This window comes from Lepidochelys kempii, chromosome 1 (assembly GCF_965140285.1).
Source record: "Lepidochelys kempii isolate rLepKem1 chromosome 1, rLepKem1.hap1, whole genome shotgun sequence".
Taxonomy (NCBI): Eukaryota; Metazoa; Chordata; order Testudines; family Cheloniidae; genus Lepidochelys; species Lepidochelys kempii.
Window position 1 is genome coordinate 84,124,442 of NC_136380.1, and position 17,624 is coordinate 84,142,065.

The window sequence follows — 17,624 nt, forward strand, 5'->3', positions numbered from 1 at the left end:
CACTTTCCTAATGGTTCCTAACATTGTTAGCTTTCTTAACTACCGCTGCATGTTGAACAGATGTCTTTAGAGAACTATCCACAATGACTCCATCATTTTGTATGTATATTTGGGATTATGTTTTCCAATATGCATTATTTTTCATTTATCGATATTGAATTTCATCTGCCATTTTGTTGCCCAGTCATCCAGTTTTGTGAGATCCCTTTGTAAGTCTTAGCAGTCTGCTTTCAACTTAACTAGCTTGAGTAATTTTGTATCAACTATAAATTTTGCCACTTCAGTGTTCATTCCCATTTGCCAGATCATTAATGAATATGTTGATCAGCGCAGGTCCCATTACAGAACCTTGTGGGATGCTATTTACTCTCTCCATTGTGTAAACTGGCCATTGATTCCTACCCTTTGTTTCCTATCCTTTAACCAGTAATTATCCAGGAGAGGACTTGCTCTCTTATCCCACGCCTGCTAGTTTGCTTAAGAGCCTTTGGTGTGGGTCCTTGTCAAAGGCTTTCTGAAAGTCCAAGTACACTATATCCTCTGCATCACCCATATCTACATTCTTGTTGACACATTCAAAGAATTCTAATAGATTGAGAACAATTTCCATTTACAAAAGCCATATTGACTGTCCCCCAACTCACTGAGTACCTCTATATGTCTGATTTTTGTGCTTTACTATAATTTCAATCAATTTGCCTAGTACTGAAGTTAGGCTTATCAACCCGTAATAGACAGAAGTGCGTCTGGAGCCATTTTAAAAAATACTCTACCCTCCGGTCCTCTAGTGCAGAGGCTGATTTAAGTGATAGGTCACATAGCATGGTCAGTCATTCTGCAATTTCATATTTGAGCTCTGGCAGAACTTTTTGGTGACTACCATCTGGTCCTAGTGATTTATTACTTTTAATTTATGAATTTGTTCCAAAGTCTCCTCAACTAACACCTCAATCTGGGACAGTTCCTCAGGCTTGGTATGGGAATCTCCCTTCCATCGTCTTCAATGAAGACCAATGCAAAGAATTCATTTAGCTTCTTTGCAACAGCCTTATCTTCCTTACATGGTCCTTTAGCACCTTATCTTCCTTGAGTGGTCCAGGAGCCCCACTGACTGTTTGGCAGGCTTCTTACTTCTGGTGTACTTTTAAAAAAAAAAAATTCTCTCAGTGTTGGTGTCCTTAGCTATTTGTTCTTCAAATTCTTTCTTGGTCTGCCTTATTATACTTTTACATGTGACTTGTCAGAGTTTATGCTCCTTTCTATTTTCTTCCAACTTTTAAAGGATGCCTTTTTGCTTCTCATCACCTCTTTTACTCTGTTCAGCCATGGTGGAATTTTTAATACCAGTGGTTCAATCACTTTCTCCCATACTGCCTGAGGTCGGCACCTTGCCATCATTTACCATTCTCTGTACTTATTTGAGAAAGCTACATGTGGCTGGTTGATTTTGCAATGACTGCTTGTTCTTCACTGATTTTGTGTGTGTGTGGGGGGGGGTGTTTTAACAGACATCATGATCAGCTTTCTGCCTATGTTTTGAATTTTATTACTTTACTTAATTCCTTTGATATGTAAAAATCAATGGGTTTTTACAACTGCTTATTCTGCTGAGATTTGGGTTGTTCTCGTACTCATACAATGGTGCTCCGAGTCTTTTTCCAAGTTAGTCTCCTACTATGGGGCCTTCTCCTCTCCTCTTCTCTCTTCTCATCCTGTGCCTGTAGCTGTGCATTAGAACAGTGGTGCTATCAACACAGAAAATCTAGGACTGGAAATTAGTTTGTCACTATCCATTCCATATTTATGTACCAATATTAACAACTTAGTTGAAATCCAGATTTGATTTTGTTTCGGGTGTGTTCCAATGTCATTTGACTTTTCTTGAATGAAGTTATTTTTGATCAAACTGCTTTGAATTACATATTCATGTGCCTTGATGGTGTGTCAGAAAGTTTTTTCTTCCTTTTTACATCCCAACATGGCTGCTACTCTGAAACCTGTACATCCCCTTTGCCTCCAACATCCAGTTTACACATAATACTGTTGGTGGTGGGTTTTTTTGGAAGCAAACACAATGGGTTAAGTGCTTTCCAAACATAAAAAAATGTACAGTTCCTTGGCTATTTTAATAGTGTCCTTGAAGGTTTAGCTCAATCTATATCCTTTTATTTGCAATCTGTCCACGAACATGTGGCCTGTTTATTTAGTGCTGCTTGTGTTTTTCCAATTGACTCTACTATTTAAGTATTCCACTGGCTGCTGTGTTTATATCTTCTAGTTAAGGTTTGATCCTATATACACATCCACTTGCAGTTTCTGGTTCATATTTAGTGTCTCCTTTTCTATCATTTGTGAATTCCAAATACTGGGCTCTCATCACTGTTCTCCCAGTTTGGAGCTGTGTACCTGGTAGGTTCTGAGTTGTTGAATGGTTACATCAATTCAGAACAAAGATGACAATTCTTCTTCTTCTGAATTTCTATTAATGCTGTAATTTTATACCACTCTATGTACTATGGACAGTGCTTTTCTGTATTAAACAGTGCACTTTTAAATTCACAGCAAAGACACACTTTAAAAGGGATATGTAATAGTAACAACAAAAACAATATTTTGCATTTCTTTAGGGCCTTCAATCTGAAATTCTCAAATTACTTTACAAATACCTGTAGACCAGGTATTAGTAATATATTATCCTTTAATGGGGATTATGTGTCACAGAAACTAGTAGAAATTGTTATAATTATTAAAGTATTGCTGCTTCTTAGGGTAGCTCTCCTAAACCTTTATTGCTTTCTGTTTCCATGTGCCTATTTGAGTCTTCTTTTACAACAGTCATCCATGTAGCTGGGCCTTACACTACCTGAGTCTGCTGGGAATAAGTTTTCAGACTGGATTTTTGTTTTTGAGTGTGTGTGTGTGTGTGTGTGTGTGTGTGTGTGTGTGTGTGTGTGTGTGTGTGTGTGTGTGTAAAAACATGTTGGCTCAGAAAATAGTGTAGTGCTTATATAGTGTAATCTTGTGAGGTGAGAACCTGTGACAGCATTGTTGGGGTGGAAGTTATACTTGATAGTTTCATTGTATTCATAGAGAGGAAAGAATCCTTTAAAGTTGAGCTTATTGGACGTTATCAAGTGGATAATGTTCTCTAGTGCCCTTTCCTGACATCTGAGATGAAACTGATTAGTAAACTGCAGCCAGTCCCTTCTTTTTATAAGGCAAAGTCCCACTTCTTCCTCCTCAGTTGCAAGTGCCTTGAATACAGTGGAACCAGTTTAGGCCTCTTGTTTGGAGGGCAGGTTTTGGGAAGCCCTCCTATTGAGAGTATGTGGGAGGCAGAGGATCTGAGACTATGGAGATCCACTTGCAGCCTCACCCCCTGCTCCTAACAGAGATGAAGAATGGTGTAGTGGTTAGGGTGGTAACCTGGTACTTGAGAGACCTGAATTCAATTTCCTGTGTGACCTTGGGTAAGTCATTTTCTGTTAATTATTTCCACTTGTGTAAAATAGTGCTAATGGCTCTTCCCTTCCTCCCAGGGAGAGGATAAATACATTAAAGATTATGAGGTAGTGGGGCAATATAAGTACCCTAGATAGAGTAGCATGTCAAGATCAGAGGCTACTGCAGCACTGAGGTCTTAGACGTGGATACAAATCATCTATCGAGGGGAAGATTACTTCCTAGTGCACAGCATAGTCACTGGGATGAGGATTGGGACCATTGTGAGGAGGTCATATCACTGGGAAACATATGAGAGGAAGCTACTAATTAATGTCCTCTTTCTGTCTCTCTAGTTCAGGATCATGTGCAGGGCCAAGGGAAGGACCCTGGGACATTAGAATGCACTAGGCATCCTTTCCTCATTTATATATATCCTTTTCCTTTTCTCTCTGTCTCCCTCTCCACATCCATTATGCTCTTTGCCTCTTCTCTTCACCAGACAACATTAAAAATCAATGACCCTTCACTTGATGAAACTCTTTTTTAAAAAAAAAAAACAAAAAAAAAACAAAAATTAAAAAGCTTTGAGGATCACCTTGTGCATGGCAGTGTGCTTCCTCGCTGCTCACCACTGTGCTGGAAGGGCTGCTAATTCTGTTTCCACGATGCCGCTGACAGGCCAGTTGTGCAGGCTGGCTTTGATCTAGCTTTTACATTCATTTACCATAATACGAGTTGGCTTTATTGAACCAATTAAAATTACAGTCCTCCCTTATTATCTCCATAGAGCACAGCAGAGATGCAGTGAATTTCAGTAAATGATTTCACTTGTGCGAGTTTATAGATCCTTATTTTACATATCCAACTTGGTTTTTATAAGGTGCAATTTAATATTGACCCTACATGTCACTTGTGTAATAAATGTTTTAGGGTCAAGGATTAAAAGCTTTAGTCAGAGATATGTCATGTTACATAAAGCTCTGTTCGTAATGTTGGTTGCAAATGGTTTTTAATTGCTCAAATTTACAATGAAGTCTAGTCTCCTTTTTTTGTCTTTTGTAATCTCTTGGACACTTTTTTTTTTTTACTGTAGGAGAACAGGTGCTTTGCTGTATATTCCCTTGCCAGAAGTGCATCCCAAAAATACATTTGGAAAGGGTTTAACTGAACATGAACTTAGGGAGTGTGATCCTTCTCCTACGCATGTCAGTGGCAAAACTCTCAATGCCATACCAGCAGCTGATTTGTAATTACAGATTTTAAATAGGAGTATAATTTCCTTTGGTTTGTTTGTATTGCACAGAAAGAAGTACATGCTTATAATATTGTCTGTGTGCATTTTTAAAACCACTTGTAGTCAAAGAACCAGACTCAGACTTAGTTAACATGAATTGGCTGGATTCATAAAACATGGTGAGCTAACTACCTTGAAACTGTCTTTTCCTTTGAGTGCTCTAAATAACATTTCTTGGTGCCTTAAAGCTACTGTCTTCTGTCGGTCTACCCAAACCTTGTCTTCTCTTTACGTATTGGTAAGCCTTTCTGGAATGCTCATCAGTCACTATAGTATGTCCACATACAGTTCTTGTCTTTGATGGGTGGTGCCTCTCTGCCCTAGACTTTTTCTCCTCATCATGCTATAGATCTCAGCAACCATTGTACTTTATGGCAGTAGGGCACTCTCTGTATTTAGTCAATTTATATATGAAGGATTGTGTGGGGGGCAGTCATTATAGCCTTGTGGCCAAGTGCAAATAATCGCCCTCTTCCTCAGGACAGTATGACCTAATGGTCAGAGTTCATACGACTGCCCTTCAGTACAGGACAGTAGGGCCCAGTGGCCAGCGTCCATGGGCCTGCTCCTAGATTCAGGGTAGTATGGTTTAACAACCAGAATCAACAGGACTATCCTTCAATGCAGGGTGGGATGGCCCAGTGGCCAGAATCAGCAGGCTGTCCTTGGCTTCAGGCAGTATGGTTTAGTGACCAGAGTCCATAGGTTTGCCCTTATATGCAGGGCGGTGTGGCCTAGTTGCCAGAGTCAACAGAGATGCTCAATGTGTTCAGCCACAACAAAAGACTTCAAAGAGCAATAAAATACTTCTGGGGGAATTCTGCACCAAAAACTTTGCGCACAATATTTTAAAATTCTGCATATTTTGTTTGTGAAAATAACACAATATAATCATGCCATTTTCAATTATTTTGGTAATTTATTTCAAAATACCTCTCAGCAAATACATTTGTAACAATACAGATGACAAAAAAGATTCAGGAAATGTTTTTTGACAAATAGATTCCTTGGTAGGCCTATCAATAGAAAACTCTGAGTAATAATTCATTGAAACTACAAAATAGAAACATATTTCCTGCACCCCTCAGAAGCAGTGCACAGGCATGGGGGAGTCAGAGGTAACAGAGGCACGGCGGGAGAGGGAATTAATTTCTGGGAAGGAACCTGGGTGTGAACCTGGAGGGTTGTAGGGTGTGGGTGGAAGAAGTATGGAACAGGGTTTTTTGAGGGGGCAGGAGATTGCTAGGGAGCGTCCCCCATGCAGATCTTGGCTGACCCCCAGTCCTGAGTTAGGCTCTAAGCTGGTCCCAGTCCTGATATAAATTAGGTTGCTTCAGCCCATGCTGACTGGCTGCCTCCATCCCTCCCCCAAATCTGCCCATCATGGATAGCTAGAGTGCAGCGTGTTCTAGCTATGCCTCCTACGTGCCCCTTCACACCCCTTACATTGCAAACTATAGGGTTCTGGTATAAGAACCCTTTACTTTGCACCCACTAGGGATTCTCCCACTCCAGTGTAACCCCCTAAGAGGTGATCTGGCTGCTTTCTGAGTGGTGCAGACAATCTGCCCTGAGACGTCTTATTCTGCGTTCTGTTATTGGACCTGTACATCTTTAATCCTATAATAAAAATGTCATGTCTATATGCCATATGCTAATTAATTCTAAGAAGATTACATAAGTGAATTGTATACTGCCTTTTCATCTAAGTTGTATGAAAACTGGACTTTTGGGTAGGATGTCTCAAGTCAAAAGAGATTATAGTGTGTTTTTCATTTGAAATAATTGTATTTATTTATTGAATTTATTTCAGCCCCGTACGTTTGTTTTTTCAGTTATTTGAAAGCCTTCTGTAATTCACTGAAAATACATCTCCATTTGTTGGGCAATCAGCAGTTGCTAAAATACATGGGGAGAGAAAAAGATTTTGTCAATGCATGTTGCAAAAACCTAGGAGGCTTCTAGCTCTCTTAAAATTTTTTTTTTTACCCAAAGACAAAAGTTTACATTTATGAGTGACTAAACTAATCCAGTCTGTGTTTGTTTCATTAGAGGCTGGAATAATTCAAGCTGGATGTCTGCTTCATTTTGCTGAGGGCATTTCAGGAAATTGGTGCATACTAGCTGCCTGCAACAGTCGAATCACTGGAAAGACTCCATTAACTTGAATTGGTATAGGATCATGCCCCAAATCCTAAGAGCCATAAAGGGAATTCTGCAAGCAATGCATCTTCTTCAAAACATAGTCTATATGTGATGTCTTATGCTCAGGCACCTCAATCCTAACCTGTCCCATCCTTTCCTCTTCCCCTACTCTCATCACTGTTCTTTTTTCTTTCTGTCTTTACTGTTTTACCTCTACAAAGATAAACTTCCATCTAGCCACCCTTAGATTCCAGGCCATAATTAAAGAAATCCTGTATAAAAAAAGTAAAATCTGAATCATTGCTATTTTATTATAAAATATTTTTTATTTTTTTATATTTTATTATAAACTGCATTGTACAAGTACTGGTTATCACTGTATGTATCTAGTCTTCTGTTGATGTGACATCACATATCTGTAACCAACAACTGAAGTTCTTTGTTCTTCTTGATGGTCATTAGGAGCTGCAGCATGGTTCCAATGGGAGTAGAACCTACAAGTTTTATGCTGCAACATTTGACTTTGTTTGGCCCAAACAAAGGGAGAGAATCAGTGGGGAGGACATGTGGATTTTAGTTGGAATACTCTGTACATGTGCTGCAGAGGACAGGGCAGGAAACTCAGCTAGAAGAGCCCAGAGACATCCTGATTAGAATGTGGCAGTTACTAGACATGCTCAACAGCAGTTTCTGAACCTTTACAGGAAGTTTTCTTTGGGGGCAATCTGCCTGGCATATCACACCCTAGTCACCCTCTGGGCTGAGACAGTTGGAGCACAAGGGAGGAAAAGTTATAAATATAGGAGTTAAAGACAGTCCTGTGGACTCAACAGCTGATTGACTTAGGACCAAGAGATATGTCTGCTGTGAGGACCGGTTCCCAAACCCTATATCACTTTGGATACAGGTGAATGCTATTCCAGTTTTACTTACAGGGAAGCCCTCCATTAGGCGAATGTTTGGTCCACCATGTTATGTTCAGTGGCCCTAAAGGGAGAACTGGGAGGAGGGCATTTGTTACTCACACACACCACAGATCTTATGGAATTTACATTTAGCTATCATCTGACTGCTCTAAACTGGGATTATGTCTATGTTAAAGAGAATGGGGCAAAGCTCAGAGATGGGAGGGGTTGGAAATTCTTGCCTAATTTAGCTGGGCATATGAGGGAAAGAGACTGCCCCATAGAGTAAAAAGCCTTAGGGAGATTCAGAGAATGGATCTTTTGTATAGTGATCGCACTCTGTGTACCCCTTTGGATACAGGCTACAGACTTAAATGTCACCACCAACTGAGGTCTCGTCAGCTATTAACCTAAGAGCTAGAATGTTTCTGGCTGTGGAGATTCCCAGACTGTTGTTGTTGTGGGTTTTTTTTTTGTTTGTTTTTTTGCGGGTAGGATTCTGAAGTGTTTGAAAGGACTGAGGTGCTGCCATTCTCCTCAAGCATTAAAGAGTCCAGGTGATACATCTGTAGCTTACAAACATACTATAAAGATTGAAAAATCATCTCTGAGAGAAGATCAGAGTGGAATGTGTTTTGATGTGTGTGCGCTAAAGTCTAGAATGTTGTGTCAACACTTTATAGTTGACTACGTGTAACAGAAATGAAACACCAGTGTATTTACTAATAGTTTTTGTTCAAAAGTTTCTCATAGTATTCCAAATGCTATTTGCAATGTTTTCTGTGTGCATTAAATGTTTGTTTTACTAAGGAAGTATATGGTAATCTCACTCTTTTGAAGTAGACTGAAAACTATTAATACCTATTTTTCAGGGTTTTACACAAAATAACCCCGACGTTTAACTCTGTATAAGGGTTTCTGAAAAGTCTTGAAAAGACCAAACTCTGGCCTGGATTTCAGCAAAAAGTTCGGTTGAAGTTCAGGAAAAAGGGAAGTGTAGTAGTTTTATATAAATGTTGTTAGCATTCCTCTGCCCTACAAGATGTACAAATGCTACAAGAACATTTCTCACTGATTTCAGTGAGAGTGGGAGCAAGTCCTGTATTGTTTTCCTTGTGGAAAAGTCAATAACATTGTTTGAATCCCCCGGCGGGCCCCCCCCTCCCCCAATCTTTTATTTACACTGCCAAGAAAAAAAATATTTTATTTCAAACAGGAACAAACTGCTTCCAGTTGCCAAGACTGCATCCAGAAAGCTAATGCTGATTACTTGCAAATACCTTTGCAGCAATTATAATTTACCAGACTATGGTCCTTCTTTTGAAGAATACATCAGGATGGGCCCAGGCCTGCTTCCATTGTAGTCATTTGTAGATTTGAATTAGAGTAGGAGAGTACAAACAAATGAAATTATGAAAGGCTCCAATTATTATTAGAGAGGGATTTCAAATATTATAGCTCTTATTAAAATTAGAAGGAGGTCACTGAAGTAGATGAGGGAGTGTAGGTAATACTATGGTCAAAGGAGAAGACTGGGAATCAGGGTGCTTGAATTCTGGGCATGTCATTTAGTTTGCCCATTGATAAAGTGAGCCTCATATGTACTGCAGTTGCCTCACAGTGAGTTATAGGGTTTTTGTTGCTTCATATGTTCCATGTTGTGCACTTGCAGTGCCCTAGAAGATGGCAGAGAGCTCACACTAATGAACTCCCATCTCCCCCTACTGACTCCGGGTGGGTTCTGTTTTACATGAAGAAGGATTGCTGAGACCTCTGGAGTTGCAATAATCTGCATAGAGCAATTGGGGTAGTGGGATATAAGGGTCTTGGGATGGGGAAAGCTCATTCTAAGTCCCCAGCTAAACTAGTGCCTTTTGGGGGTTGCATTTCAAGAGAGTCTTGAGGGATTATACCTACCCCTTCATGATTTGTCTGTCATTTCCAGCTGACAGCTGAGTTTTTCAACTGAGCAGGGTTGCCATAGAAAGGCTCCTTGGTCCCTTCTGAGAAGGCCTCTACAATCAGAAATGGAGTAGCATTCTATGAGTGAAGAGCTTGGCTAGGTGACTGAATTTTAGCTGGGCTCCAGGCCTGCTGATCACCAGGGACAGGAGATGGCCCATTGAGTTCAATGGGAGTTTTGCACAAGTAAGGACTGAGTAAACAATGAATAAGCTATTGAGAGTTGGCGCATGCTGACTGTTGCCTATAACTCTGACTCCATACCACTGGGTCTGCATTCCCCTAATACAGAAACAAACTGGCAGTATGGGTTCAGGAAAAAGATCTTTCAGTGGGGACATACCAATGTGTAACTTACACCAACATTTATGTCATTTCTGAACTTGGCTCATTGTAATAATTACCTAAACAGCAAGACATTGTGTAGATTATTCTGTTTATGCTAATGTGCATCCTACATTACGAAATAATGTGGAATAGAAATAGTAAGAAAACAGGCACTTTCGACTTTGGTTGAATATCAAGAACATGATGCATCAGCAGTATAAAATTGCTGTTTAGATTACAGGACTGTCTTTCAAGGTTGTGAAATACTTGTGTATATCAGCAGCTGGAAAATAACTCCAGATGCTTCCGCACTATTTACATCATCTGTTCATCTTATTAAGCAAACTATTCCACTGTTTTTCTTTGTTACTGGACCCTTTTCAGCGTAGAAGGTGATCTTGCTATTGTCATTGAGGCAACAGTATCAAGAGACTTAGACACATGTTCTTAAGTCAGAAGAGTTACATGTTTCCAAACAAAAAAGAAACCATATACAGTACATTCAAAATGGAAAGAACAAAAGTAAGGTCTCCAAAAGAAATCATGGTATGTGCCTCTTCTGTAACAAGTCTGCTTAGTCCCCATATACGTGATGGATCCCTGCCTCTGTAACAGGATGAAAATACTCCGAGAATTAACTGGCTGTTTTCTCTATATCCAGGGAGAGTCCTCAGTAATATGAGGCAGCACCCAGAAGACAAAGACATTAGTGTATCATAGCCACCTACACCACATTAACAAATGGCTTTATTCTGCTGGAACCACCAACCAAGGGGTTGTACTGAAATGGTGAAATGAACCCACCAGGATTCCCTTCTCTTTAAGTCCTCCCCTTCATTCTATATTCAAAATCCTCTCTACCCTATTACAATCTGTACTAGCCCTTTGTATCAGACTAGCAAGACAGAGGTACCAAGCCAGCAACTTTAGAAAGGGTTTGTTTGCCTTGGCTTCTGCCAAGCATGCTAAAATTGCTGAGTTATTGACCTCTGTGGCAGAGCACCTCCACATCAGGGGCCTCAGCGCTTCCCCCTCTGACAGTGAGGACCTAGAGTAAGTCAGCCCCATTCCAGATGGTGTTTGTTCTTCCACTTGGGGGTTTATTTCCCAATACTTTTCTGGCAGGCCTCAGGGCTGGCCCAAGAAGTGCCCCATCTCCAAACAAAAAGAGAAACCGGTTCTAACACAAAATGAAAAGGAATAGGTTTTCCTACTCTCCCCACCCCATGAGTGTGGTGTTATTGGCACTGGGGTACCCGTCCTTCCCTTAAACAGGCAGTGTATTATGTAACTTCCCCAGTAGGGATGAGAGTAGCCATCCACCCTGGAGCAGCCTTTCTTTCTGCTGCCACTAGCCCTACAGCAACTTGTCTCTCCTTCCTTCTCTCTCACCAGAGGTGGGCTTTTAAAGGTCTCAGGCAGCCCTTAATGGGATTCAGGTGTCCCTAGTTTACCTGAGATAACCGCTTTTCAGTTTATAGGGAAAAGGGCCTTTATCATTCCAGGATGAATATACCTACCTCCTACCACTCTTACAGCTGTCCAGCCTGACTTTGTCACACCTCACAGAAACCTGAATCTTCAAGCCAGCCAAGGAGGCTGAAGTGCTAATTTAATCACCTCACAAAGGCCTGTGTTTTGGTATCAACCAAACAAGCTATAGCTGTTGAGTCAGTAACCTCAGAAAACATTGTGCTTTCACCTCAGACAACCAAGCTAGAGATGCTGAGCTGGGAACTTTAAAATGTTTTTGACATTGGTTCAATAAATTACTATTGAGCCAGGAAGCTCCCAGAGGTGTGTGACTTACCACCAGTCCAGCATGCTACAGTTGCTGAGCAATGTCTAAAGTAAACTCTAAAATCAGGGGAAGTGCTCAGCCTCCTCTCCTTCATCTGGATTTGGGAGAGCTCAGTTCTCCCAGAGCTTCCCCTCATCCTTCCTCTTCACTGGCTCATGAAATGAGGACTCATTAGGTGGGAAAATGTGAGAGTTTTATGTGGTTCCAGGCTTCCTACCAGCAGTTGAGGGAGAAGAATTGTACAAGCTGGACATCCCATATCTCCCTCCTTGTTTTTTCTACTGTCTTCTTGTTGGTTCCCTTGCCTCTCCAGAGGAGATTGTGAGAGAAAGAGGCAGAATCTGGCACTCCAGATCTCCCTTACCTCCAGTACAAGGGGAGACTCCATCACCTGCTGCCTCTTTCCTTAGCCAGAATCCAGGAGAAACAGAAAGGCCCTGTCAGTTCCTTCCATAATGGGAAGGATGGCTAGGAATATATGGATGTTCCCCATATGTGGCTCCAGCTTCTGTGCAAATATACACAGGCTTGTTTGAGGTGTTTTGTGTGGGTTGGGGCTGTGTGAGAACATGAACTTTGATACATCAGTTCCTTTGTCCCTATCATTCCTGTTCCCATGTCATGTCCTGTGACACACTGTCACTTTTCTGTATAACATTGACCCACATGGTGATAAACAACAGCTAAAACTGGTGGGTCCCTCTTCCTATTTTGCTCTCCTCTACTGGATTGTTTTATATCTTGTTGTACAAGGATTTACATGTGCAACTTCAACACAAAACTATATGGATTCTAAGTAGGAAGTGAAGGCTGAACTGGACCTGGCGCCTGCTAAACACAAACTAAAAGTGTGATTATGCTGAGATGAAGAAGGTAGGACTGGTGAAGGAGAGGATGCAGGGGCTTCTTAATCATAATAATAGTTTACATCCATTGTCCAAACATTTATGATTATTGTAGCATGTAGCGACTCAGCTGACATCATTGCACTAGGTTTGAGGCATAATGAGGTGAAATGTTTTACACAAGGTAAGTCTCCTTACTACTCTCATGGGTACCAGTCCAGTGCCTTAACCACAAGAACATTCTTCCTCTCTAATAGAACTGGCCAAAGCTCAAAACATTATGCTGGTTGCTGTTGTTTTTGAAATTTAAAAAAAATTCAACTAGCTCTACTAAATAACCATTTATTATTAAACCTATTTTACAGATTGGGAAAAACTGAGCAGAAAAGTGAAGTCACTTGCCTAAGGCTACATAGCAGCATAAGTGGGAGAACGAGGATTAGAACTCAGGAACATCTGACTCTGAAGTTTGTGCTTATTCTCCTAGATGACAGTGCTTTCCGAAATAAATTAATTTGATGCTAGAAGTATTGTAGAGCCAGGTTGGGTTTTTTATTGAGATAACCACTATTGTTGTGGTTTTCATCTGCAGTGTCGTCATTTTGAATTTCCTGTGCGACATGATGTATCATCCTGTACTGTGATGCCATTGGACCATTGTGCAAAACCACAGACAAACAAAAAAACCAATCCAACAACCAAAAATCACTTTAGAAACATAGAATTTTAAGTACCGATATGAAAACACGATGGTAAACAAGTTTTAGATCATGATGATAAATTATTCCGTTCCCCTTATTTATTCGAAAAATAAGTTAAAATAAGTAATTTAACTTCCCTTATGGAACTTGAGAGAGAACCATTGACAAACACTCCATTCATATTGTTTACAGATTTACACTGCATTTCATTAACAAAACTAGATGCCTTCCTTTTCTTAAAAAGGAAAGATAACATAAGTATAAATTCTACCTTCTCAGTCCTTTATACAATCCAATAGACATATATTGAAAACAAATTCTAAAAGGCTTCTTTGTAGACATCTGTAATTTGGAAAATTACATTTATTTCTGTTTAGGATCAGTGACCTATCTAGAAGGCACAGCAAAAGAGATAACTAAATATGTGTCTTGAAAGAAAATGAGGAGAACAGGAAAAAAATAATATGGTAAGCATCCTTGCCAAAATATAGTCCTGTAGTAAAGCTCTTGATTGATTCATGACACAGTAAAAGAGCTACTTACAGAATGTTTTATATTGTTATTACATTCTGATACAAGTTCTCCTTTGCCCATGTTTGGTCAAAGAGGCAAGTTTCTAAGAATTCCTCGACATTCTAGACTTATTGCTTTACAGCAGAGTGCCAAGTTGTTGAATACACAAGGCCACTCATGACAAAGAATTTGTCTCAGTATTTAGCATGAGTTTCTCAAAAGAAACACAAAGACAACTACATTAGTAGATATGTGGCAGGTTTTTATTTTTCTCTCTTTCAGTGAGTGGAAGTGGCGTGTGAAAGCAAAAGGTCTTGGGAATTAAAATGAAAAATCATCTTGAAAACCAGGACCACGGAGCAAATTTCTATATACAGAGACCTCTATAATTAGATTTGGGTGACCAAGTGAGGGAGTCTTCAAAAATAATGATTTGAAAGTCCATAGTTGAGAACTTTGTGGCCTACCTCTATCTCTGTAGTCACTGAGTACTATAAAGCTGTCTTTCATCATTTCTAGGAGTGGCATCCTTGAAAGAAGAAATGTTGGGAATGATGGGGTTTCAGGAGGTTATCAGTATTAGAAGCTGAGATGACCTTATCCTCCAAGCTTTTCTTTAAAAATGTGGCTCCTCTGAGAATAACATCCACAAATCTGGGTCTCACCAGCCTAGAGTGCCCATGAGATAGTACACTGGAGATAATTACTGATTATTATAATTTTATTTATATTGTAATATGCCTCATGGCCCCAAACAAGATAGGGGGCCACGTTGTAATAAGTGCTCTAAAACACATAGGAATAAGTTAATAGAAGCAAGGGACTAACAAAAGAAAAGCAAAGTCAGGGGTAGTCTTTCCATTGACTTCCGTGGGCTTTGGATCAGGCCCAGAAAGTAGAGGGAAGCTAGTGGAGGAGGGGACTGGGCAGGAGAGGGACTGGAGGATGAAGGGGCAAACAGCGGAATGAAGACTATCCAGGGCTGAAAGGAATAGTCTGTTGACTTTCCTTGTGACATTCAGGATGGGTTGTGAGGAGCTGGCTGCGGGACCTTAGCTGAACATCCCCCACCCCTGCTCTGCATCCCCCGCTCTTCCATAGGGAGCCTAGATACTATCTCTGTTTTGGCGAGCCTGGGGATTTTCTTCTACTCTGAACCCAAATGTGTGGGGAAGGAGGATGCCACTAACAGCTTAATGTCTCTGCTTATTTCTGGGGAGAGTAGGAGAGCAGACAGTCCACTGTGGGTAATGGTTACTTCATCCTGGGCCAATCTCTTTTTGTGGCTTCTACCAAAATTGCGCAGGACAGGAATTACCCAGAGATGTCCTGCCAGCATTGCAACTAGAACTGTTCTCCCTCAGCTGGCAATGTATGTGACATTCCCTCCTTCCTCAAACCCCCCGTCCCCACCAAAAATTACATACTCTCCACCAAAATCCATCAGTCATTTCACTTCCACCCCTGGTCCTGTACCACCATGCTTCGTGCTCCCCAGCACCTTATGGAGCACAGCCATTTTTTCCATAAAAGAGCTCTTAACAGTATCAGGCTCATCTTTCTGCTGTTCTGCCCATCCTGGTCTCTTCAACTCCAGGAGCTCGAACCCCTTGGAGCCATTGCAAAGGGGCTTCCATAAGGCCAAGGCAAGAGAGGTGGAACTATCCTTTTCCACAGACACTGGATACTTTCCATGCAGATGCAGAGGGAGTAAGGACTTCAGAATTCAGCCCATACAACACAATCATTTCACTACTAAACACTAGAATAAGACAGTTCTTCTTTGAGAAGTCCTTCTGTGTATTTCACACGTGGAGTATGCATGTGCACCATGCGCCTGAGTCTGGAATTTTTTTGCATTGTCTTTTGGTCTGCACATGCGCCGTAGCTCTCCTCATGCTTCGAACCAAGGGCATAAAGGGTGGTGAGGGCTGATTCCTCTCCGGTTCCTTCTTACCATTGCATGGTCTGAGTTGGAATCTGCAGAGTCCTTAACTCCTTTGTACTGCCTAATTTCTGAAAATATATTGTAAATAGTTTGTTTTAGTATTTTCCTACGACAGTGTACTTAATTTTTTCCTCCTTTTTTTTTCCTCTCCAGGCTGGGTAATTTTTCCTCCCCAAGAAGGCTGAGATTATATGCCGAGGATTCTGTGGTTCAGAAATTGTTTCCTGTCCTCACTCCTTTTCTGTGTTTGGACCTTAGCCCTACCCCTCCAGTTGATCCCTCTGCTTGGCACTATTGGGGGCTGTGGGAACCCTGTGTTAGATACCTGGGATTGGTACAGGGACCAGTTTATGAGGGGATTGTCCACCTGGAAGTTGACTCTCTTCTCCTCTGGGGAGCTATAGAAAGGGTTCCACCTCAATCTCAAGGGAAGGGTTCTACTCCCCTTAATACTTGATCCCCAAAAGTAATGGGGGATGAAAGCTGATTCTCATCCTACGTTGACTGAACATGTTAATCTGAAAGCAAAAATTCTGCACGATCTCTTTGGCATTAATAATTCCTTCCCTATTGGAGGTCACATGATTCACAGCTCTCAACATGAAAGATGCATACTTTCACATAAACATTCATCCACCCCACAGGAGGTTCCTCTTTGGTCAAGACCATTACTAATTCAGAGTCCTCCCCTTTGTGCTAGCCAAAGCATCCAGAGTCTTTGCAAACAATTTTTCAGTGGTGGCAGCTTGGATGAGAAGAAAGGGCTTTATCATCTTCCCATACCTCAATGATTGGCTTCCTACGGGCAGATCCTATGAAGAAAACCATCAGGCAACCCAATTCCTGCTCAGTCTACTGCCTTCCCTAAGTGTTTGTGTCAACCACGAGAAATCCACATTGACCCTTGTGAGGTCCATAAACTTCATAGGGGTGACACTGGACTCTTCCACAGCAAGAGCTTACCTGCCTCTTGAGAGGTTCCAGGCCGTGGGCACATTCATTCACCAGGTCACTATCAGATCCCTGACTTTAGTCAGAATTTTCTCTGCAGAAACGTGGCCTCATGCACACATGTGATGCCATTTGCCAGGCTCCATCTTCATTCTCTGCAAGCCTGGCTTCTTTGTACTCACCAGAAAGGGGCAACGTTGCCCCTCTTTGGTGAGTACACAGACAAAGTGACAGTTCTATCCAAGGTTTTGGTCTTTCTTCTTGAGTGGACAAAGCTGGAGAAAGTTCAGGTGGGGTTCCCTTTCCTCAGACCAACTCCTGAAGCAACAATCATATTACCAAAGCCTCCCTTTTAGGTTGGGGAGCTCATATGGATGATCATATGACACAAGGCATCTGGACCCCACAGAAGTATAGAATTCATATCAGTTTACTAGAACTCAGGGCAGTCCATTGAGCCTGCAACATCTTCCACCCACTCATCCAATCCTGATATGTCCATAATGTTGGACAGTATAACTCTCTTCTATATAAACAAGTAGGGGGGACAAGATCCCTCCTTCTTTGTATAGAAGCAGTCAGCCTCTGGAACTGATGCATCAGCCATCACATAACCCCTTCAGCAGTACACTTACCAGGATTGCAGAACTCCCTAGCAGACAGTCTCAGCAGATGTTTTTCTGCAAACCACGAATTGGAGATTCACGATTCAGGTCTCCACGAAGTCTCCACCCAATAGGGAATGCTGTCCTGGAATCTTTTTGCCTTACAGGTGAACAAGAAACTTC

The 17,624-nt window shown here is 41.2% G+C and overlaps 1 long non-coding RNA gene across 4 annotated transcripts in view; it reads left to right on the top strand.

Annotated features, from left to right (window-relative positions):
* The window catches only part of LOC140912673 (uncharacterized), a 70,761-nt gene extending 62,160 nt beyond the window's left edge, over positions 1–8,601 (top strand). For all 4 annotated transcript variants that reach the window (XR_012159349.2, XR_012159346.1, XR_012159347.1 and 1 more), the window contains one exon: positions 6,791–8,601. This is a non-coding gene — a long non-coding RNA (uncharacterized LOC140912673). The remainder of the gene's footprint in view (positions 1–6,790) is intronic.
* Positions 8,602–17,624: the final 9,023 nt, after the last annotated feature.